Genomic DNA, 21437 nt, shown 5'->3' with positions numbered 1-21437 from the left:
AAGACATATAAAAAAATTATACTTACAGAACATGTTCAGTTTTATTGCTGATCCTTAGTGGGTTGTAACTAGTTTCCATCAATCAGTATTGAAATATTCTGGGTCCCTTAAATTCTTTGAAGATGAGTGTTTTCCTGTGGAGATAAGAAAAGACCCCTGCCCCCAACCTATATGTATTTCTTACCATCAGTATGATTGCCATCCTTGTGAATGAATTGTTATTTATCTTTTCCAAGGGGCTTCTCCTCTTCAAACTGAACCTTTATTATTTTTGACGGTATCCACAATTTTTCCTCTCCTGTGGAGACAAGAGCAAAACCCCTTCCCCAACACAGCACATCTCCTGGCTTCCATTGTGAGGTCAGCACATCCTTGAAATAAACTGGTTGATTGAGTTCAGTAGATTTTTCCATTATCCAATGTCTTTCTGCAGCCGTTGTTCCCTTCTTATTAGCTTTGAGAAAATTCAAGGTTAACAAAGCATTATGTAACCTATTTCTGGAGGTGTTTTTCACCCCTTTCTGTTTGTTTAACATATCCTTAATATTTTGATTTGATCTTTCTATGACTGCTTGACCTGTAGGATAGTACAGTATACCTGTAACATGCTTAATATTGTAATAAGAAAAAAACCGTTTCATTTTCCTAGAAACATAAGCTGGACCATTATCTGTCTTTATTTGTGTAGGTATACCCATGATGGCCATAACTTCCTAATAAATGAGTGATTACTGAATCAGCTTTTTCTGAGCTTAAAGCAGTTTCCCATTGAAAACCTGAATAAGTGCCAATGGTGTGGTGTACATATTTTAATTTGCCAAACTCTGCAAAGTGGAACACATCCATCTGCCAGATTTCATTCCTTTGAGTGCCCTTAGGATTAGCCCCTGCAGGCAGTGGTGTTTGATTATAGAAAGAGCAAGTAGGACATTTCTTTACTATCTCCTTAGCTTGTTGCCATGTAATAGGAAACTCTTCTTCAAGCCTTTGCTATTGACATGATGTTTTTATGAAATTCAGAGGCCTGCAGCACACTACCAATCAACAATTGATCAATTTCTGCATTACCTTGTGCTAGAGGACCTGGCAGACCCGTATGGGATTGGATGTGTGTTATATACATAGGGCAAAGCCTGTTCCTGATCATGTCTTGTACCTGGATAAGCAATGAGGTTAGTTCTGTGTCATCAGGTATAAATTCAGCAGTTTCAATATGTAAAATAACTCTTTCTGCATATTGTGAATCAGTAACTATATTAAGAGGTTCTTTAAAATCCCTTAGCACCATAAGAAAGGCATATAATTCTGCCTTCTGGACAGAATCATAAGGACTTTGTTCCACCTTACTCAATTCTTCTGATTTGTAACCTGCCTTCCCTGATTTATTGGCATCAGTATAAAATATACGGGCTCTGGTTATTGGAGCATCACGGATGATTCGAGGAAGGATCCAAGAAGTTCTCTTTATAAAGTTAAGCCTCTTGCTTTTTGGATAGTTGTTATTAATGTCTCCCAAAAAATTAGCACAAGCTCTTTGCCATGGTTCATTATCTTCCCATAACTTTTTTAGTTCATCAGCAGTGAAAGGAACTATAATTTCTGCTGGGTCTATGCCTGCTAGTTGACGAAGTCTCAACTTGCCTTTTATAATTAACTCAGAGACTTTTTCCACATAAGTTTTCAATTTCTTACTTGGTTTATGTGGTAGAAAGATCCATTCCAAGATAATATCATCTCTCTGCATTAAAATTCTTGTAGGACAAATTTTGGATGGTAATATGACATGAATACAGTCGAGCTCTAGATTCACCCTGTCCACATGTGCCTGTTGTAATTTTTCCTCAATCATTGTCAGTACCTTTTCAGCTGTTAATTCTCTAGGACTGTTCAAATCTTTATCACCATCCAAGGTTTTGTTCAAATGAATTATTAGATCAGGTGTTATCCCAACAGCTGGTCGTAGACTGGAAATGTCTCCTAACAGTCTTTGAAAGTCATTAAGAGTCCGTAGCCAATCTCTCCTAATTTGTGCCTTTTGTGTCTTAATTTTTTGCAAACCTATTTTATAACCTAAATAATTAACAGAATCTCCTCTCTGAATCTTTTCAGGAGCAATCTGCAATCCCCATTTAGATAAAACTATCTTTATTTCTTCAAACAGTCTTTCCAAGGTATCCATGTTTGAATCAGATAACAAAATATCATCCACATAGTGATAGATTATAGACTTGGGAAATTTCTTGCGTATTATTTGCAATGGTTGATTTACAAAAGATTGCACAGGGAGGGGCTGTTTAACATGCCCTGTGGGAGAACGCCCCATTGGTATCTCCTCAAAGGTTGAGAATTATTATAAGTAGGTACTGTGAAGGCAAACTTTTCTCTATCTTTTTCTTGTAAAGGTATAGTGAAGAAACAATCCTTTATATCAATAGCTATGAGAAGCCATCCTTTTGATAATAAAGAGGGCAAAGGAATTCCAGATTGCAGACGGCCCATAGGTTGAATAATCTTGTTGGTAGCCCTTAGATCTGTCACCATTCTCCATTTACCAGATTTTTTCTTAACCACAAATACAGGAGAATTCCAAGGACTGGTAGATTCTTCTATATGTCGAGCATCTAATTGCTCTTGTCCCAGCTGTTCGAAAGCCTGTAACTTTTCCTCAGCTAAAGGCCATTGCTTTGTCCATATTGGTTTCTCAGTCAACCATTTTAGAGGCAGGGCTGTTGGTATCTCTGAAGGGACATCAATTGCTTTGTGTTCTTGTACAGCCCAAACAGCCAGTTTCTGCCGTCTGTAATATCTTTTAATATTGTTCTCAGAAATATAGGCTCTAGAAGCAGCAGGAATGTTAATTTGGGTATTCCATTGCTGTAATAGGTCACGGCCCCATAAATTCACTGCAATATTGGCTACATATGGCCTTAGTTTTCCTATTTGTCCTTCTGGCCCTATGCATTCAACCCATTTCATGCTTTGCCTTACTCGAGATAGGTTTCCAATTCCCAGGAACTGAACATTTGCATCCTGAAGAGGCCAATACGGATGCCAAGATTCTGGGGTAATGATGCTTACATCCACACCAGTGTCCAGCAGGCCAGTAATAAAAATGCCATTTACACACACTCTTAGCTTTGGTCTTTGATCACTTATAGAAGTTTGCCAAAACACATGGAACTCATACTTCAGGCCATTATTGTTTGTAACAATACATATGGGGCTTTCTAATTTTCCTGACGAGGCATGTTCTCTGCAGTAACTGGAAATGACTGAACCACATTCGCCATAGGGGCCTGCGAGGGCTCCCCTCACGTTTCCCATCTGTAACAGGTTGCCTTGTCTATCTCTTGTTGACCTTCACTCATTCGTCCAATGCCTGCCTTTCCCACATCTCCTACATAAACCTAAAGGCTGAGTCCTCCTATTTCTGTTATTTCTAGAAGATGTATTATTAGTATTTCTGGAAATCTGTTGTCTACAATTCCTTTTCATATGACCCATTTTGCCACAGTTAAAACATTTGGTATTTTGATGCCTTCTTTTACCATTGGAAATTGCTTCTTCTACCCATGCTTCAGTGCCATAATCAAATGTATCAACATTCAGTGTATGCAAGACCCATTCTTCCAAGGGTGCTGATCTGATCTTTATAGATCCTTTTGTATTCCATATTTGCATTTTCATAAGACAAAGACTCAATTATTATACGTCTTGCTTCTGGGTCAGATATCCCTATTTGTACAGCTTTAGTTAGTCTTTGTAAAAAGTCACTAAAGGGTTCTCTCTGACCCTGTTTAACTCTGATATATAATTCCATTCTTTGTTCTGGGTCTTGAACCCTGTCCCAAGCCCTTAAGGCTGCTGTAGTACATATGGATAGGGTGTGGTCATCATAATTAGCTTGTTCCTGAGGGTCAGAAAAGAGCCCTTCACCTAAAATTTGATCTAGGGAAATCTCAATTCCCTTCGCTCTTTCCTGCTGTTCTAAAAGTCTAACCTCTTGCCTGAATAAGCATTTCCAATTCAATTGAGGTCCACTCTCAAGGACCGCAGAAGCCAATTGAATCCAGTCATAGGGCGTGGCCTTGTTGGTTACAGACCATGTTTTTAGCATCTCTTTAACAAAGGAGGCATGCATCCCAAAATTCATAACAGCCTTTAATTTCTTTCAGATCATTCATACGGATAGGTTCCCATATATGTTCCTTGATGACCCTAGGGTTTCTGGAACCAGTCACTTTCTCTGTTGTCAATACTGGAAAGGCAGGTAAAGTTTTATGGGAAGTATCCCGGAGAGTTTTACTCACTGATAGAGTTAAAATTTGCCTTTGTACCGTTTGCTCCTGTTCATCAGAATCTAGAATTTCCTCAATCTTTTCAAATCTTTTTAACATTGCCTTCTGCAAGGCCTGAATCTCCTGTCCAGAATTATGCTCCAAAGCCTTCACTGAGGATTCTAAGGTATGAAGTTTGTCCATTAGAGATAACATCTCATCTTTGGATATAATTTTTCATGGCATGAACTGTGCCTTCTTGCATTGACAATCTGTCAGCCAATCTGTCATATCCTTTAGACAAAATCTGATTGTCACATTCAGCAGTTTTGATTCTCTCAGTTAATGTTTCAGTTCCTACAGAAAGGGACTGAAGTTTATGGTCCAAATCAGCTGTTCCTTCTTCCATAGTAACGAATTTCTCCTTAATATCAGACTGTACCTTTTTTAAATTTTGCTCAGTTGACTGAGTCATGTTAGACAAAGATCTATTCTCTTCCTGGAGAACTTCAAACTGATTCTTGAGGAGATTGCTGTCAGTCTCAATTGTTTTTAAGCATTCAACCTGTCTTAAGAATCCTGGATTCGTCTTGTAAGGACTTTATCATATTTCTATTATCAAACCATATAGTACCAAGGAAAACTACGAATCCCAGAAAGATCCATAGATGTTGGGTGTCAGACACCTCTTGTAAAATCTCCCACATGGTATAGTCAAAAAGGCTGTGAAAGCCTTGAACGGTGACGTTTTCAGACATTTTCAATCAAATCTGTATTTATTTTTATTTATCCTTATTTATTGTGATTAAAAGAAATTTTTACCTGTAATGACCGTTTCCTGCCAGTAGGTGACCGGGTGCACCTGAGTCCACGTGGCCGGGAAGTCAGAGCCGATCTGAAATAAGTACTCAAAATCGGAAGTTAAACCACAAACCGTATGCTGTGTGAATTACAGTGTAGCTGTAGAATGCATAAACAACAGTGAGAAGCCCAGGAAACCGGACAGAGCCAAGGCCGGACTCAGCCACCCATGGGGAGGGGGCGCAGAGCAGTCACGTGTGCGGAGTGGTGTTGTGCACTGACCACACTGCTGTTGCTGCTAGTAGATCAGGGAGGGCTCCTGAAAACAAAGGTGCTTGCATCACTGTTGCTAGGCGGGAGCAAGTCTGGGGGGCTGGGCGTGGCCTCGCAGGCTAGGCTCCGGCCGAGTATGGCGTGGGGGCCAAGTCGCCCGCCCTTCCTGAGTTCCCTTTGCTAACTTGCTCGCAAAAGCGCTAGGTAAAGTCAGACGGTACTGGATCCGCCCAGCCGTGGCTGTACTGCAAACTCAGCAGAGATAGGCGGGAAAAGGTTAGCGCACTCGGGAACGAGTCACCTGTGTCCTGTGCTCTGTTTGCCTATCGTTGTTCCTGATTTCCCTGATCTCGGGCAGTGGCAGCTTCAAAGCCAGAAGCCTGTATAAGAGTGCCCAGCATGCAGAGGCCACTACAAAGATGCTGGTTTGTTTCAAATACCATACATGCTACAATAATAGAAATCATGCTTCTGAGAATAATGCTAATTCACGGGGCTAAAATAAAAGCATCAATGAGAGATTCCTGAAGGAGAAGCCATTTCCCTGACTTTTCCCCCTAAAGGTTACCGACACCCCTTAACTCAAACTTCTTAAGCTATAGGTGATCACCCCATGTGGGTTAGCATAACTGAACATGAGGGTCATGAAAATTTTGACAATAATGGTAAGTTCCTAAATATACAGTAACCAAAAATTAATTCAAAATTAAATATGTGGGATGTTTCAAGCAGCAATCACAGGTATTGAATCAAGCAACCTCACTGTGTTCTTGATTCTAAATACACAACATGTGCACAACTATGTCACTCAGCACTAGCAAATGCTGTCTGAATACCTTGGCTCAAATTAGAGACTGTCACATGCTGTGAATTGCAGTGTTCTTGCTGCTCATACAAACATCCCCGTTTGATGAAAACATGTCTTAATTACAGAAAACAAAATTTCCCATTGTCATTCTTTGCACACAAATATGAAGTCCATGAGTTGCTGGATGGCACTGTTTTACAATACCTGAATCTAGAGGTTTCTGTTATTTCTTGCTTCATAGAAATGTGTTCAATTGCAGCAAATAAAGTTTAAAAATAAAACCCTTTACCGACATTTCCCAGTCATCAGTACACATACATAAAGTGTGAAATTGACTTTAAAATTAAGCATAAATGTATATTCAGAAGTTAAAGCTGGTGTTTCCATCAAGCAGTATATGATGAAGACGATTGGCTACCTGAGAAATCAGCTAAAGTCTCATTTGCAATGTTGAAGCAACCAACTTCGGCTAAGGCCTAGCATAACTGACAGACCATTTTCAGAGGCAGGGAATTTTTCAGAACCATCTTACCCTGTCTTGGCAAGGCTTGGCAATCCTTTTTCTTGTGTTCTGCTTATCCAGTCTAGATACCATGTACTTTGTCAGTGGTTGAGGCATGTGCAGTTCCTTGCCCAAAGGCCAGTTGTGCTAAAAAGAAAGCAAACTCTGAGTAGAGTGTCTTTGGTGCTCAACATTTTCTCAGGAATTGATTGGTGCTGTCGGGAGCAGTCATGTGTCATGTCAACAGAACCCTAAGTTATTTAAATGCCATGTTCTACAGATCCTTGAAGTGGTTGAAGATTACCTGTCTAGGTAGAATACAATCTCTATGTATCTAAAGAATCTAATTAATCTGACTATATGTATAACAAACATGACCAACTATTAAATAATCTGTAAATAAATGTACAGCAAATGAGGACAATAACCTCAAAATGTAAACAGTGTATAAATATCTCGATCAGAGGTAAGAATAATATGCAATGCTATATGAAAATAAATTCTAAAAGTTGTATCAATATGCAAAATGTCCTGAACAGAGATAGAAATGTATGTGAATACAATTTGACAGAATAACTTTGTATAGTTGTACAAATATTGTAAACAGAAATAACAATTATAATTTTAACTTGTATCAATATACAAAAAACTATACCAATGTAAATTATCCATAAATAATAGCTCACAAGTATTCACTTTATTACCCACTATTATTATCCTTTTATCTCTGAACCTACATAGTTTTTATCCCAATCCTCTACCCTATACAAGTAATAATCAACAATTCCTAAACGGTGTTCCCAACCCTGAGGACAAACTTTTTTGGGAGAGGGGATGTCATCTTCTAGAATTGTTTCCAGCTGTCATGGGGAAATGTACTCTTTATGGGACCCTGCAAAAGATGGTTAAGTTTTAAGATTACTGTCTAGTATATTTGCGAACGATTTCTGAACAGTCAATAGGCTAGGGGAGTGGGGTATTTACACTCAAAATGGAACAACCTTGGTAAATGAATAAGGCCAGTGCATTATCAAAAATATATGGATGATGCTTCCTGGAAAGAGGAGATCCACAAAGTCAAAGCTATCTCTGGGATTGTGAATTGTTGTGGCTGGTTTTTCTTTGCTTTATGCCTAAAATCCACTTATGAGTGAGTACATGTGATATTTGTCTTTCTGGGTCTGGGTTACTCACTCGCTATAATGTTTTCTAGATCCATCCATTTGCCACAAACTTCAAAATGTTATTATTTTTTCTGCTGTGTAAATTACCACATTTTCCTTATCTATTCTTCAATCGAAGGGCATTTAGGTTGTTTCCAGGTTCTGGCTATGACAAACAATGCTGCTATGAACATAGTTTAGCACATGTCCTTGTGATACAATTGAACTTCCTTTGGATATATACCCATAAGTGTTAATGTTGGGTCTTGAGGAAGGTTGTTTCCTAATTTTCTGAGAAATAGCCATACTGATATTCAAAAGGGTTGTTCCAGCTTGTACTCCCACCAGCAATGCAGAAGTGTTCCCTTTACCCCACACCCTCTCCAGCATAAGTTGTCACCAGTGTTCTTGATCTTGGCCATTCTTACAGGTGTAGGATGGAATCTCAGAGTTGTTTTGATTTGCATTTCTCTGATGGCTAAGTATATTGAACATTTCTTTAAGGTCTTTCAGCCATTTTAGATTTCTCTGTTGAGAGTTCTCTGTTTAAGTCAGTACCCATTTATCCTATTGGATTATTTATTCTTCTGATGACCAATTTCTTGAGTTCTTTGTATATTTTGGAGATCAGCCCTCTATCTGATGTGGGATTGGTGAAGATCTTTTCCCACATAATGTTTTATTACCTTGAATTTTCTTAACACTAATGAGAAAGGAACAATAGCTGCAGAGAGACATTGAATAATAGAAAAAAACTTCTGAATTAAATCAGCCAGAATGTGTTGACTTCACAATGGAAACCAAGAGATGCACTATGTTGGGGAAGGAGTTTCACTCTTGTTTCCACAGAAGAAGAAAATCCATGGATACCATCAAAATGTCCATAGCCTGTACTCAGCAAAACTAACCCCCTTGACCCTGAGTAAACCTGGCTTGTGGTTTTTTGCCTATATAATGTCAACCCCAAATGATGAGGGGGTCTCTTCCCTGCTGTGCTGCATTGAGTAGTGGTCAAGCCCCCAGCCTGGCTGGAGAGCACACTGAATAAACCTAGCTTTTGCATTCTAGACTTGACTGAATTCTGGTGGTCTCAACTTGGACACAATACTGGAAGAGCAGTTTAAGGTCTTAACCACCAAGGACCCTTCTAGTCCCTCAGTGTTCCCTTGGCATCACTATTGTTCTTCAGTTTATTTTCTTAACAGCCTAGTAAAATCAGACTGGAAGTGGGAATGATGGGTCATGGGGGGAACACAGACACAGTTAAAGGAGCTTTCTCCAAATCTTTTTAGGTGCCTGCCTCCCCCCAAGAGACAACCCATTTGGCCCCAAGCCCTAAGCCCTAGGCATTATTCAGGAGATTGGTCGAGGTTGCAGAGTATTAGGACACACACAGCAGGAATATGCACAAGTAAGAACCACAGACAAAGTCAGTCTACCAGAGGGATCTGCCTCAGAGGAGCCACTGTGTGACTTTTGCTGGGGAGCCTCTAGTTAACCCAGATAGGATGCCAATGACAGACCAAAGCATATTCCACCAAGTATGCTTATTGGGTTATTTACAGAAGCATGGGTGAGGAATTACTTAATAGAGCGTGGGTAACACTAAAATTGACACAATGTCAAAAAATCCTACCCCAGGATAGATAACTACTTCCTTGTAGTTGCACATGGTTTCCACTCCCAACCTTTATGTGACCTTTCACCCTTCATATTGTCTCAAGCCTCCCAAAACTTCATGCAATTACTCAAGGTTAGGGACTCACAGCTGAAAATTTGAAACTAGGAACCTCAGATGAGCGAGTATATGTGACATCTTTCACAGCTGATAATCTACTATCAATGATTAACTCCAAAAACATATACAAGTAACATTATACAGACTGTCCAGGTCATACATACATACATACACACATGCATATATATATATATATATATATATATATATATATATATGTATATTTGTTTATATATATATATACACACACACACACACACACATATACAGGCATGAAAAAGAGAGCCAGGGACTTATTAGGAAGGGTTTAAAGGTCAGAAAGGGAATGGAGAGTTGATATAATTATATTGTTATCTCAAAAAATAAGTTTTTAAAGAAGTACATAGAGCAGAATTAGAGTTGGAGTAGCTAGGATTTCCCACAGGAGCAAATAGATTCCTGAAAGACAATGAGCCAGAAGGCCAGAAGTGCACCAGAAGCTTAAGAGAAGGAGCAGGCTAGAGCCTTGGCTCTCCAGCAGAACCTTACCAGGAAGGTTCATTATCACCCACTGCCCAGGGAACCACTTCTGCCTTCCATGGGACCCTCCCCATTCTCCCAGTCCTCACACAACATATGTACACACACTACCTTTGGCAACATCGAATTATAGACCACATAAATTAAGAAAATCTCTCCTACACTAAGGCCACCCACCCAGAGCAGTGAGTGCCTGACTAGCGGGCAGGCCTCAAGGTCCCCACGAGGGAGCGCGGGCCCCTGCTGCTGGGGCTGCAGGGTCTGCTGTGCTCTTCTGGACCTGCCCTGTCTGCCACGTGCTTCCCTTTGTCCCTGGCTCATTGGGCTACCAGGTGTCCCTGTGTAGGTGCTGAGAAGTTCCATCTGGAAGGGTAAGTGTGTGCTATCCAGGGGCGGACTGTCTCGGAAAAGAACACAAACTCCCCTCCCCCAGTTCCTGCTGCAGGGCTTTCTTTCCTACACACACACACCCCACCCCCAAGTCTGCCTTGTCTGCAAGGTCCTTTGCTGAGGAACAGCTTCTTGCTCCTACATTAAAGCTACCCACCCAGAGCAGTGAGTGCCTGACTAGCAGGCAGGCCTCAAGGTCCCCTGAAAGGGAATGCAGGCACCTCCAGCTTGTGCTGCAAGATCTCCTGTGTTCTACTCGACCCCGCCCTACCCCCTACATTTGCCCTTTTGTCCCCGGGTCATTGCTCTACCAGGCGTCCATGTTTTGGTGTTGAGGAGTCCGTCTTGAAGGGAAGGGTTCCTGCCCCTACACTGAGGAGTTACACCCAGGGAGTTAGTCACATCAAAGTCTGGACCTAGACACCAGGCCTCTCCTGGTTCCATTTGAAGGAAGAGATGGGCAGGTGCCAATGCAAGAATTCCTCCAACAACCTGAAAGGCAACGAAATATGTGACATCACCAGAATCCAGGAATACCGAAATAAGAAGAATTGTACACCCTATTCCAGAAGAATTAGAAGAATTTGACTCAAAAGTGAATTATATGAAAATAATAGAGGACCTTAAACAGGAGGTGAAAAACTGGCATATCAAAGATTACAAACAAAAAGATAGAGGAAATGAATAAATCTCTCAAAGATATCCAAGAAAACCAAGAGAAACAAGAAAAAGCAATCAAACAGGTAAGGGAAACGGTTCAAGACTTGAAGAATGAAGTGGAAGTAATGAAGAAAACACAAACCAAGAGAAGGATAGAGATGGAAAATTTGGATAAACGAACAGGAACTACAGAGACAAGTACTACCAACAGATTACAAGAGATAGAAAAAAGAATCTCAGACACTGAAGATACCATAGAGAAAATAAACACATTGAACAAAGAAAACAGCAAAACCAACAAATTCTCATCACAAAACATTTGGGAAATCTGGGACACAATAAAAAGACCAAACCTAAGAATAATAGGGATAGAAGAAGGAGAAGAAGTACAGGTCAATGGTTCAGAAAATATATTTAATAAAATTATAGAAGAAAACTTTCCCAACCTTAAGAAAGATATTCCTTTGAAGGTCCAAGAAGCATACAGAACACCGAATAGACTGGATCAAAAAAAACATATCCTCGTAATATAATAATGACATCAAAACACAAAACATACAGAATAAAGAAAGAATATTAAGAGCTGCAAAGGAAAAAGGTCAAGTTACCTATAAAGGTAAACCTATCAGACTTACACCGGACTTCTCTATGGAAACCATGAAAGCCAGAAGGTCCTGGATAGATGTACTGCAGAAACTAAGAGACCATGGATGCAAGCCCAGACTACTATACCCAGCCAAGCTTTCATTCACTATAAATGGAGAAAAAAAAATTTCCAGGATAAAAACAAATTTAAACAATACGTAGCCACAAATCCAGCCTTACAGAAAGTAATTGAATGAAAATCACAACCCAGGGAGTCCAACAATGCCCACATTAACTCAGACATCTAATGACCCTTCACCAGCACAACTTAAAGAAGGGAAACAAACAAACTCTACTACCAAAAAAAAGAAAGAAAAAATGACCGGAGTTAACAACCACTGTTAATTAATATCACTTAATATCAATGGACTCAACTCACCTATAAAGAGGCACAGGCTAAGAGATTGGATACGAAAACAGGATCCAACATTCTGCTATTTACAAGAAACACACCTCAACCACAAAGACAGACATCTCCTCAGAGTAAAGGGCTGGGAAAAGGTTTATCAAGCAAAGAGACCTAAGAAACAAGCAGGTGTGGCCATACTAATTTCTAACAAAGTTGATTTCAAACTAAAATCAATCAGAAGAGATGGAGAGGGACATTTTTTACTCATAACAGGAACAATTCATCAGGATGAAGTTTCAATCCTGAATGTCTATGCCCCTAATATAAAAGCACCCACTTATGTAAAAGAAACATTACGAAAACTCAAGGCAGTCATCAAACCACACATACTAATAGTAGGAGATTTCAACACTCCTCTCTCACCAATGGACAGGTCAATCAGACAGAAAGCTAACAGAGAAATAAGAGGATTAAGGGAGGTAATGAATCAAATGGACTTAACAGACATCTATAGAACATTCCACCCAAATAAGAAAGAATATACCTTCTTCTCAAAAATAGACCACATACTAGGTAACAAAGCAAACTTACACAGTTACAAAAAAATATTAGTAACCACCTGTGTCTCATCAGATCACCATGGATTAAAGCTAGAATTCAACAACAATGCTACCCCCAGAAAGCCTATGAACTCATGGAAACTGGACAGTCAACTACTGAACCACACCTGGATCAAGGAAGAAATAAAGAAAGAAATTAAAGTCTTTCTTCAATTCAATGAAAACGAAGACTCAACATACTCAAACCTATAGGACACTATGAAAGTAGTGCTAAGAGGAAAGTTCATAGCATTAAGTGCCCACTTAAAGACAACGGAGACAGCACACATTGGAGACTTAATAGCCCACCTGAAAGCTCTAGAAAAAAAAAGAAGCAGACTCACCTAGGAGAAGTAGAAGACTGGAAATAATCAAACTGAGGGCTGAAATCAACAAAATAGAAACACAGAAAACAAACCAAAGAATCAATGAAACAAAAAGCTGGTTCTTGGAGAAAATCAACAAGATTGATAAACCCCATCCAAACTAATCAAACTGCGAAGAGAGAATACACAAATTAACAAGATCAGAAACGAAAATGGAGACATAACCACAGACACAGAAGAAATTCAGAGAATCATTAGATCTTATGCCAAAAGCCTGTATGCCACAAAATTGGAAACTGTAAAAGAAATGGACACTTTTTTAGATAAGTACCATATACCAAAGTTAAACCAGGACCAGGTGAAAAATCTAAATAGACCTGTTAGTCGCAAAGAATTAGAAGTTGTTATAAAAAACCTCCCTATCAAAAAAAGCCCAGGCCCAGAGGGCTTCAATGCAGAATTCTACCAGAACTTCCAAGAAGACCTAATACCTGTACTCCTTAATGTATTTCACAATATAGAAACAGAGAAATCATTGCCAAATTCCTTTTATGAAGCTGCAGTTACTCTGATACCAAAACCACACAAAGACACAACCAAGAAAGAGAACTACAGGCCAATCTCACTCATGAACATCGATGTGAAAATCCTCAATAAAATACTGGCAAACCGAATCCAAGAACACATTAGAAAAATTATCCATTATGATCAAGTAGACTTCATCCCAGTGATGCAGGGCTGGTTCAACATATGAAAATCTATCAATGAAATCCATCATATAAATAAACTGAAAGAAAAAAACCATATGATCATTTCATTAGATGCTGAAAAAGCATTTGACAAAATTCAACATCCCTTTATGATAAAGGTCTTAGAGAGATTAGGGATACAAGGGTCGTACCTAACCTTAATAAAAGCTATTTATAGCAAGCCGACAGCTAACATCAAATTAAATATAGAGAAACTCAAAGCTATTCCACTAAAATCAGGAACACGACAAGGCTGTCCACTTTCTCCATACCTCTTCAATATAGTGCTTGAAATTCTAGCAACAGCAATAAGACAACATAAGGGGATCAAAGGGATTCAAATTGGAAAGGAAGAAGTTAAACTTTCATTATTTGCAGATGATATGATAGTGTACATAAGCAACCCCAAAAACTCCAGCAAAGAACTCCTACAGCTGATAAACACCTTTAGTAATGTGGCAGGATACAAGATCAATTTCAAAAAATCAGTTGCCCTCCTATACACAAAGGATAAGGAAGCAGAGATGGAAATCAGAGAAGCATCACCCTTCACGATAGCCACAAATAGCATAAAATATCTTTGGGTAACTCTAACCAATGAAGTGAAGCATCTATTTGACAAGAACTTTAAGTCTTTGAAGAAAGAAATTGAGGAGGATACCAGAAAATGGAAGGATCTCCCTTGCTCTTGGATTGGGAGGATCAACATAGTAAAAATGGCAATTCTACCAAGGGCAATTTATAGATTCAATGCAATCCCCATTAAAATCCCATCAAAATTCTTAACAGATCTTGAGAGGACATTAATCAACTTTATATGGAAAAACAAAAAACCCAGGATAGCCAAAACAATCTTATATGAAAAAGGATCATCTGGAGGCATTACCATCCCTGACTTCAAACTCTATTACAGAGCTTCAGTATTGAAAACAGCTTGGTATTGGCATAAAAACAGAGAAGTCGACCAATGGAACTGAGTAGAAGACCCTGATTTTAACCCACAAACATATGAACACCTGATTTTTGATAAAGGAGCTAAAAGTATTCAATGGAAAAAAGAGAGCATCTTCAACAAATGGTGCTGGCAGAACTGGTTGTCAACCTGTAGAAGAATAAAAATAGATCCATATCTATCACCATGCACAAAACTCAAGTCCAAATGGATTAAAGACCTCAATATCAGTCTGAACACACTGAACCTGATAGAAGAAAAAGTGGGAAGTAATCTACAACATATGGGTACAGGAGATCACTTCCTACGTATATCCCCAGCAGCATAGACATTAGGGACAACATTGAATAAATGGGACCTCCTGAAACTGAGAAGCTTCTGTAAAGCAAAGGACACTGTCACTAAGACAAAAAGGCAACCCACTGACTGGGAGAAGATCTTCACCAACCCTGCAACAGACAAAGGTCTGATCTCCAAAATATATAAAGAACTCAAGAAACTAGACTTTAAAATGCTAATTAACCCAATTAAAAAATGGGGCACTGAACTGAACAGAGAATTCTCAACAGAAGAAATTCAAATGGCCAAAAGACACTTAAGGTCATGCTCAACCTCCTTAGCGACAAGGGAAATGCAAATTAAAACAACTTTGAGATACCATCTTACACCTGTCAGAATGGCTAAAATCAAAAACACCAATGATAGCTTTTGCTAGAGAGGTTGTGGAGTAAGGGGCACACTCATCCATTGCTGGTGGGAATGCCAACTTGTGCAACCACTTTGGAAATCAGTGTGGCGATTTCTCAGGAAATTTGGGATCAACCTACCCCAAGATCCAGTAATACCACTCTTGGGAATATACCCAAGAGATGCTCTATCATATGACAAAAGTATCAGTTCAACTATGTTCATAGCAGCATTGTGTGTAATAGCCAGAACCTGGAAACAACCTAGATGCCCTTCAATGGAAGATTGGATGAAGAAAGTGTGGAACATATACATATTAGAGTACTACTCAGCGGTAAAAAACAATGCCTTCTCGAATTTTGCATGCAAATCGATGGAAATAGAAAACACTATCTGAGTGAGGTATCCCAGACCCAAAAAGAGGAACATGGGATGTACTCACTCATAATCGGTTTCTAGCCATAAATAAAGGACATTGAGCATATAATTTGTGATCCTAGAGAAGCTAAATAAGAAAGTGATCCCAAAGAAAAACGTATAGTCATTCACCTGTATAGGGGAAGTAGACAAGATTGCCGCGCAAAAACTGGGAACTTGCGGAACCTTCATCTGGCGATGGATGGAGATAGAGACAGAGACCCAATTTGGAGCAATGGACTGATCTCTTAAGGTCCAAATGAGGAGCAGAAGGAGGGAGAACATGAGCAAGGAAGTCAGGACCACGAGGGTTGCACCCAACCACTGTGACAGTGGAACTGATCTATTGGGAGCCCACCAAGGCCAGCTGGACTGGGACTGAATAAGCATGGGTTGAAACTGGACTCTCTGAACATGGCGGACAATGAAGGCTGATGAGAAGCCAAGGACAATGGCACTAGGTTTCGATCCTAATACATGAACTGGCTTTGTGGGAGCTTAGCCTGTTTGGAAGCTCACCTTCCTGGACCTAGATAGAAGTGGGAGGACCTTGGTCTTCCTGCAGGGCAGGGAATTTGGACTGCTCTTCAGTATCGAGAGGGAGGGGGACTGGAGTGGGGGGAGGAGAAGAGGAGTGGGGATAGGGGGAGAGGAGTGGGGGAAGGGGGCAATATGTGGGAGGAGGGGGAGGGAAATGGGAAACGGGGAGCAGGTGGAAATTTTAATTAAAAAAGAATAAAAAATAAAAAAATAAATTTTTAAAAATTAAGAAAATCTCATGATAAAATAATTGAGTAGAGATCTCTCTAGAAGAATGCCAGTTTTCATCAAGAAGCAAATGTGTTTCATTTGTTTCATCTTTGTGTGTCTTTACAAAGGTCTGTGGCTGTTGAAAGAAGGAACCAAGAAAACTGGATGGAAAAGACCTCTTGTCAGTCACAGACAGTGGAAATAGGCTGTGAGAGAGTTAACAGTCGATGTCAAATTGTTTGGAGAGCTGTGTTTTCATCACAAAGAAGCTGTTCCATCACATCTCCATGTAGGCCACAGTTAGGAACTTGAAAGAAAGAGGACTGAGGCTTGAACCCAGGAGGATTTGAAGCTGACAGGGTAGCTGGAGAGAATAGGGGTTCAAGAGGTTCCTAGGGAACCAAGGATAACCTGGGCTTGTCTCTGTGTTTTTGGTGTTTGTTTTGTTTTGTTTTGTTTTTGAGGAATTAAAGGAAAATATTAAAGAACACAGAACAGAGAGACTCCTTACAAACATATAGTCACAGCAATGTCCGTTCAGTAGTCACATGCTTCCTGACAAAGGAAAGACAAAGGAAAAAGTTCACCCTAGCCCACTCCACACAGACAGGCCTGCTTGCCTCCTTCTTCCTCAGTCTTTACAAAGAACAAGAACGGCATCCACCATTGCCTCTTTTCTTCCCAGTCTCTAAATCACTAATAAAGTCACATCCCTGCACAAACCCAGGTAGCCCATCCCAAAAGAGACGGAAGTCCACCCAGAGAGGACCAGATGTAACCAGGCCAGTGAGGGGAGGGGGTTGTACCCACTAGAACATATCAGAACACAAGGGCCTCATGAGGGTTCCTGGGATTTCATCAGGGAACAGAGCCCTATGTCCTTTACACCCCACTGGGCAGCTCTATTTTCCCCAACCCCTTACTTACACATGAACTAACAGGAACATATAAATCCTATTTATCCAAGTCATTCCCAGGAGGAAATTGGCAATGTTTGTTTCTGGCTTGACTCCCAGATGCCTCCAGGAATTAAAGGTTGGGTCAGGAAGACCAGAAGCTGGCCAAGTGCCCAACAAGCTTCATAAGTACCTTAGAACTGTCTCCAGCTGTCAAAAGTAGTTAGAGCCAAGCACGTTCACACACACACACACACACCACTCATGCATACACACACCTTCACACATACACACAGCTACTCCTTTTGTTTAGAAATACATACTATAACTGCCTCCCACTAGAAAATCTCCGTTTCATAATAGCTCACTCCACCTCACATCTGTGTTATTGTTCATTTATACAAGTTTCAAAATCAATGCTACTGAACTGATTTGGCTTGGCTTTCTCTCTTCTCCTCTACCCATGATTCATAGTAAATAATCTCTAGTTTTAGGCCCTCATTTCTGACTTCTTTTCTTTTTAATTCTATAACATACATTTTTCCTTCAAGAAGCTCCCTGAAACGCATTTGTCCCCAGATTCCCAGAATTCAATATGTCTATTTCTCTAGTACCTCTAGTGAAAAGGAACATAGCTCAAAATAAACACAATAGTCCATGATATATGGTATCAAAGTGTAAAAAGAAAGTTTGTCACAAACAAGGACCTTCTTACCCAAGTATCCATCATCATGCTAGACACTCCTGAAGACAAAATATTTACCCAAAAAGAGCATCTACAAAATTATCTATTGAGATTTCTCTTTGATAATGATTTTTACAACATTTTTAGCCTTGTAGGCTCAAAAGCCTAGAATTACTACAGTCAATTCTTATTTTCAACTTGGATCTCTTACTTTATATTCCCCACAACTGGCTTTTTTACTGATTCCAAATATCAACTCATGACATGCCCTATTCCAGTATTGGAAGCCTGAGAAATGTCTTATGAAGTGTTTTCTGGCAAATGAGTATAAAGTTTAGCATCTTTGCCTTGTAGTCACCACTGACACATTAGACCAAGGTGACTGATTAGTCAGCTTGGGAAAATAGCCCACCACCCTATTCCCAACAGTACTTGGCAGACAACAAGTGATCTATATGAGGTGGCATCTCTAACAACTGCCACTATCAATGTCTTGGATATGCAGGTTGTGACCCCCATCAAAGCAATCATGGGTCAGGAAGGAAAGAAATCTCTGTGTGAAGTGTTGTTATTCATTGTCTGTTTTTGAAGTTCTAGGTTCAGTGATATCCCTCTAAGAAGTGAGAGAAGAAGGAATTGGGCAGGAGAAGCATGGGCTATTTCATTAAATTTTATGTTCTTATTTTGAGGAGGTTGCAAAACATAACTCTGTTTTGGGGTACCTTGGGAGACAATTCTCCATGGAGACCTCTAGAAGATTATAGGTTCTTCCTGACTGTCCTCATGTGTTTTTCACAGTTCTTGCATCCTCATCAGAGACTATTCTATACAGTCCCCACGGTCTCTACTGAGAATGTAAGATCCTGAGGGAGAGGAGAACCCAGCCTCTTCTTTGATAAGCTCAGATAGATGTTTCACCCCTGCTGACTAGCATTCATGATGCTGGAATGTATTGTGCATGCTGCCAGAAGAAAAAGGTGACTACCAGTACCACCCAGTTACAAACCCTGTGACCTTCCTATAGAATATGTTGGCATAATAGTGGCACAGATGTTATGGGAATAACCAATTTTCTCAATTGGATTTAAGGCTCACTCCATGAGATGGAACCCATATCTAAAACTACTAAAGAGGCAAAGAACCGCAGACTAGCAAGGTCATGGATCTTTGAGAAAACCTACTATCGTTAATCTGCCAAAGGGACATAGCAATAAAATGACTACTAATAAAATATCTATACCCATAGATCAGAGCAGCACTTAATCCTCATCAGAGAAGCTTTATCTTGCAGTAGATGGTAATTAAAGGGATTCACAGCTGAATAATGTGGGAGAATGAGAGACTTTGGAGCACTCAGTCCTAGATTCGATGTCTTTATCAAATCTGTTCTACAAGGCCCAGAGATCTACACTGAAGAGGAAACAGTAAAGTTATAAGAGCCAGGGGTGGTGAATGACTCCAAAGAAATAGTGTCTTCCAGGTACAACAGGGTTGGTTCACTTATGAATTCATGGATGTTAGGACAGAATGCACAAGACCTACATAACTTCAAACAAGACAGAATTCCATCTTGGAGAAAGGGAAGGGACACAAAGTCCCACCCTAACCAGAAAGCTATCTATATTTTCTGGGAAAGAGAAAATCAGTTTTTTCTAATGGGGTATCATCGGGTATATCAACCACACTCCAGGGCAGGTCCAATGACTAAGAGTAGTTTGTCAATACAAAATAGACACCAGATTTTTGTGTATATATGCTTTTTTATTTTGGTTTGGTATTTTTTTTAATCTTATTAACTGTTGTTTGTTTTGATTTTCAGTTTTGGAGGTTTTGTTTTTGTTTTATTCTTTCTTTTTGAGAGGAAGAAAAAGCAAGAAGCAAGATAGGTAGAGAGGTATGATTAATCTGAGAGAACTTGGGGGAGAAAAGAATATAATTAAAATACATTGTATAAAAAAATTAAAGAAAAAACAATGCTAATGCAGGTTGACGAGTAAACTGAAGCATAGCTGCACAAATGGAAAATGGATCAAGCATCTTCAAGCTTTAGTGTGGAGATTTTATAGCATCCTAACTCTGGGGATAAATTTTTGGCAGATATCTTATATTTATTTTTAATTTTTATTAAAATAAACTTTATACAATATGTTTTGATCATATATTCTTTCCCTTCTCCTGATTTTACCCAGATCCTATCCACCTCTCTATCTATCCAATTTCATGTTATTTCTCTCTCTCTTTCAAAAAAAATAAGAAAAACAATGAGAATTACAATAAAAAACTGAAAGAGAAAATAAATTTACAAAAATAAAATTAAATAAAACACTCTGTTCCCCTAGATCCAATCCCTCTGTTTCATTCCTGGCATTGTAACTAAAGAACAGCTGCAATCTTCCTCCCCTCCCTTCTATTCACCCTGCCCCACACACATCTCCTGTGGCTCACACAGACCATCATCTCCTAACTTCCCTCCCTCCACTTGTCCCTGTATCCCAACCTCCAACACCAGAAGGCATTACTTGTGAACACACCAGCTGAGCAAGCCAGTAAAACAGACAACACACAGCCATCACACTCTCTGAAAATTCATAGGGGAAACAGAAGCCAAGGAACAAAACACCTATCCAACAAAACCCAGAAAATAGCACCAGACACCAGGTGCTAACAAAGGAACCCAATAACAGCCAGGGCAATAAGTCTCCATTAGAGTTCAGCTTTCCTAACACAGCAGGTGCTGAATATTCTAACTTAGCTGAACAACAAGAAAAAGACCTTAAAATCAACTATATGCAGTTGATAGAAATCCTTAAAAGAGAAATAAATAAATTCCTTAAAGAAATCAAGGAAAACACAAACAGTTGAAGGAAATAAATAAAACTGTTCAAGACCTGAAATGGATATAGAAGCAATAAAGAAAACATAGACTTGGGGAATTCTGGAAATGTAGGACTATGAACAGGAATGACAGATACAACCTTCACCAACAAAATACAAGAGTTGGAAGAGAGAACCTCAGGCACTGAAGATGCTATAGAGATAACAGATTATTTTACATCAGTAAAAGAAAATATTGAATCTAAAAAACTCCTGACACAAAACATCCAGGATCTCTGGGACACCATGAAAAGACCAAACCTAAGAATAATAGCAATAGAGGAAGAGGAAGATTCCAGCTCAAAGGTTCAGAAAATACTTTCAACAAAATCATAATAAAAAAAAAACCAACAACAACAAAACCTTTCTAACCTACA

Source organism: Chionomys nivalis, chromosome 17 (genome assembly GCF_950005125.1).
Source record: "Chionomys nivalis chromosome 17, mChiNiv1.1, whole genome shotgun sequence".
NCBI lineage: Eukaryota > Metazoa > Chordata > Mammalia > Rodentia > Cricetidae > Chionomys > Chionomys nivalis.
Note: the sequence above shows the minus strand (reverse complement) of the source record.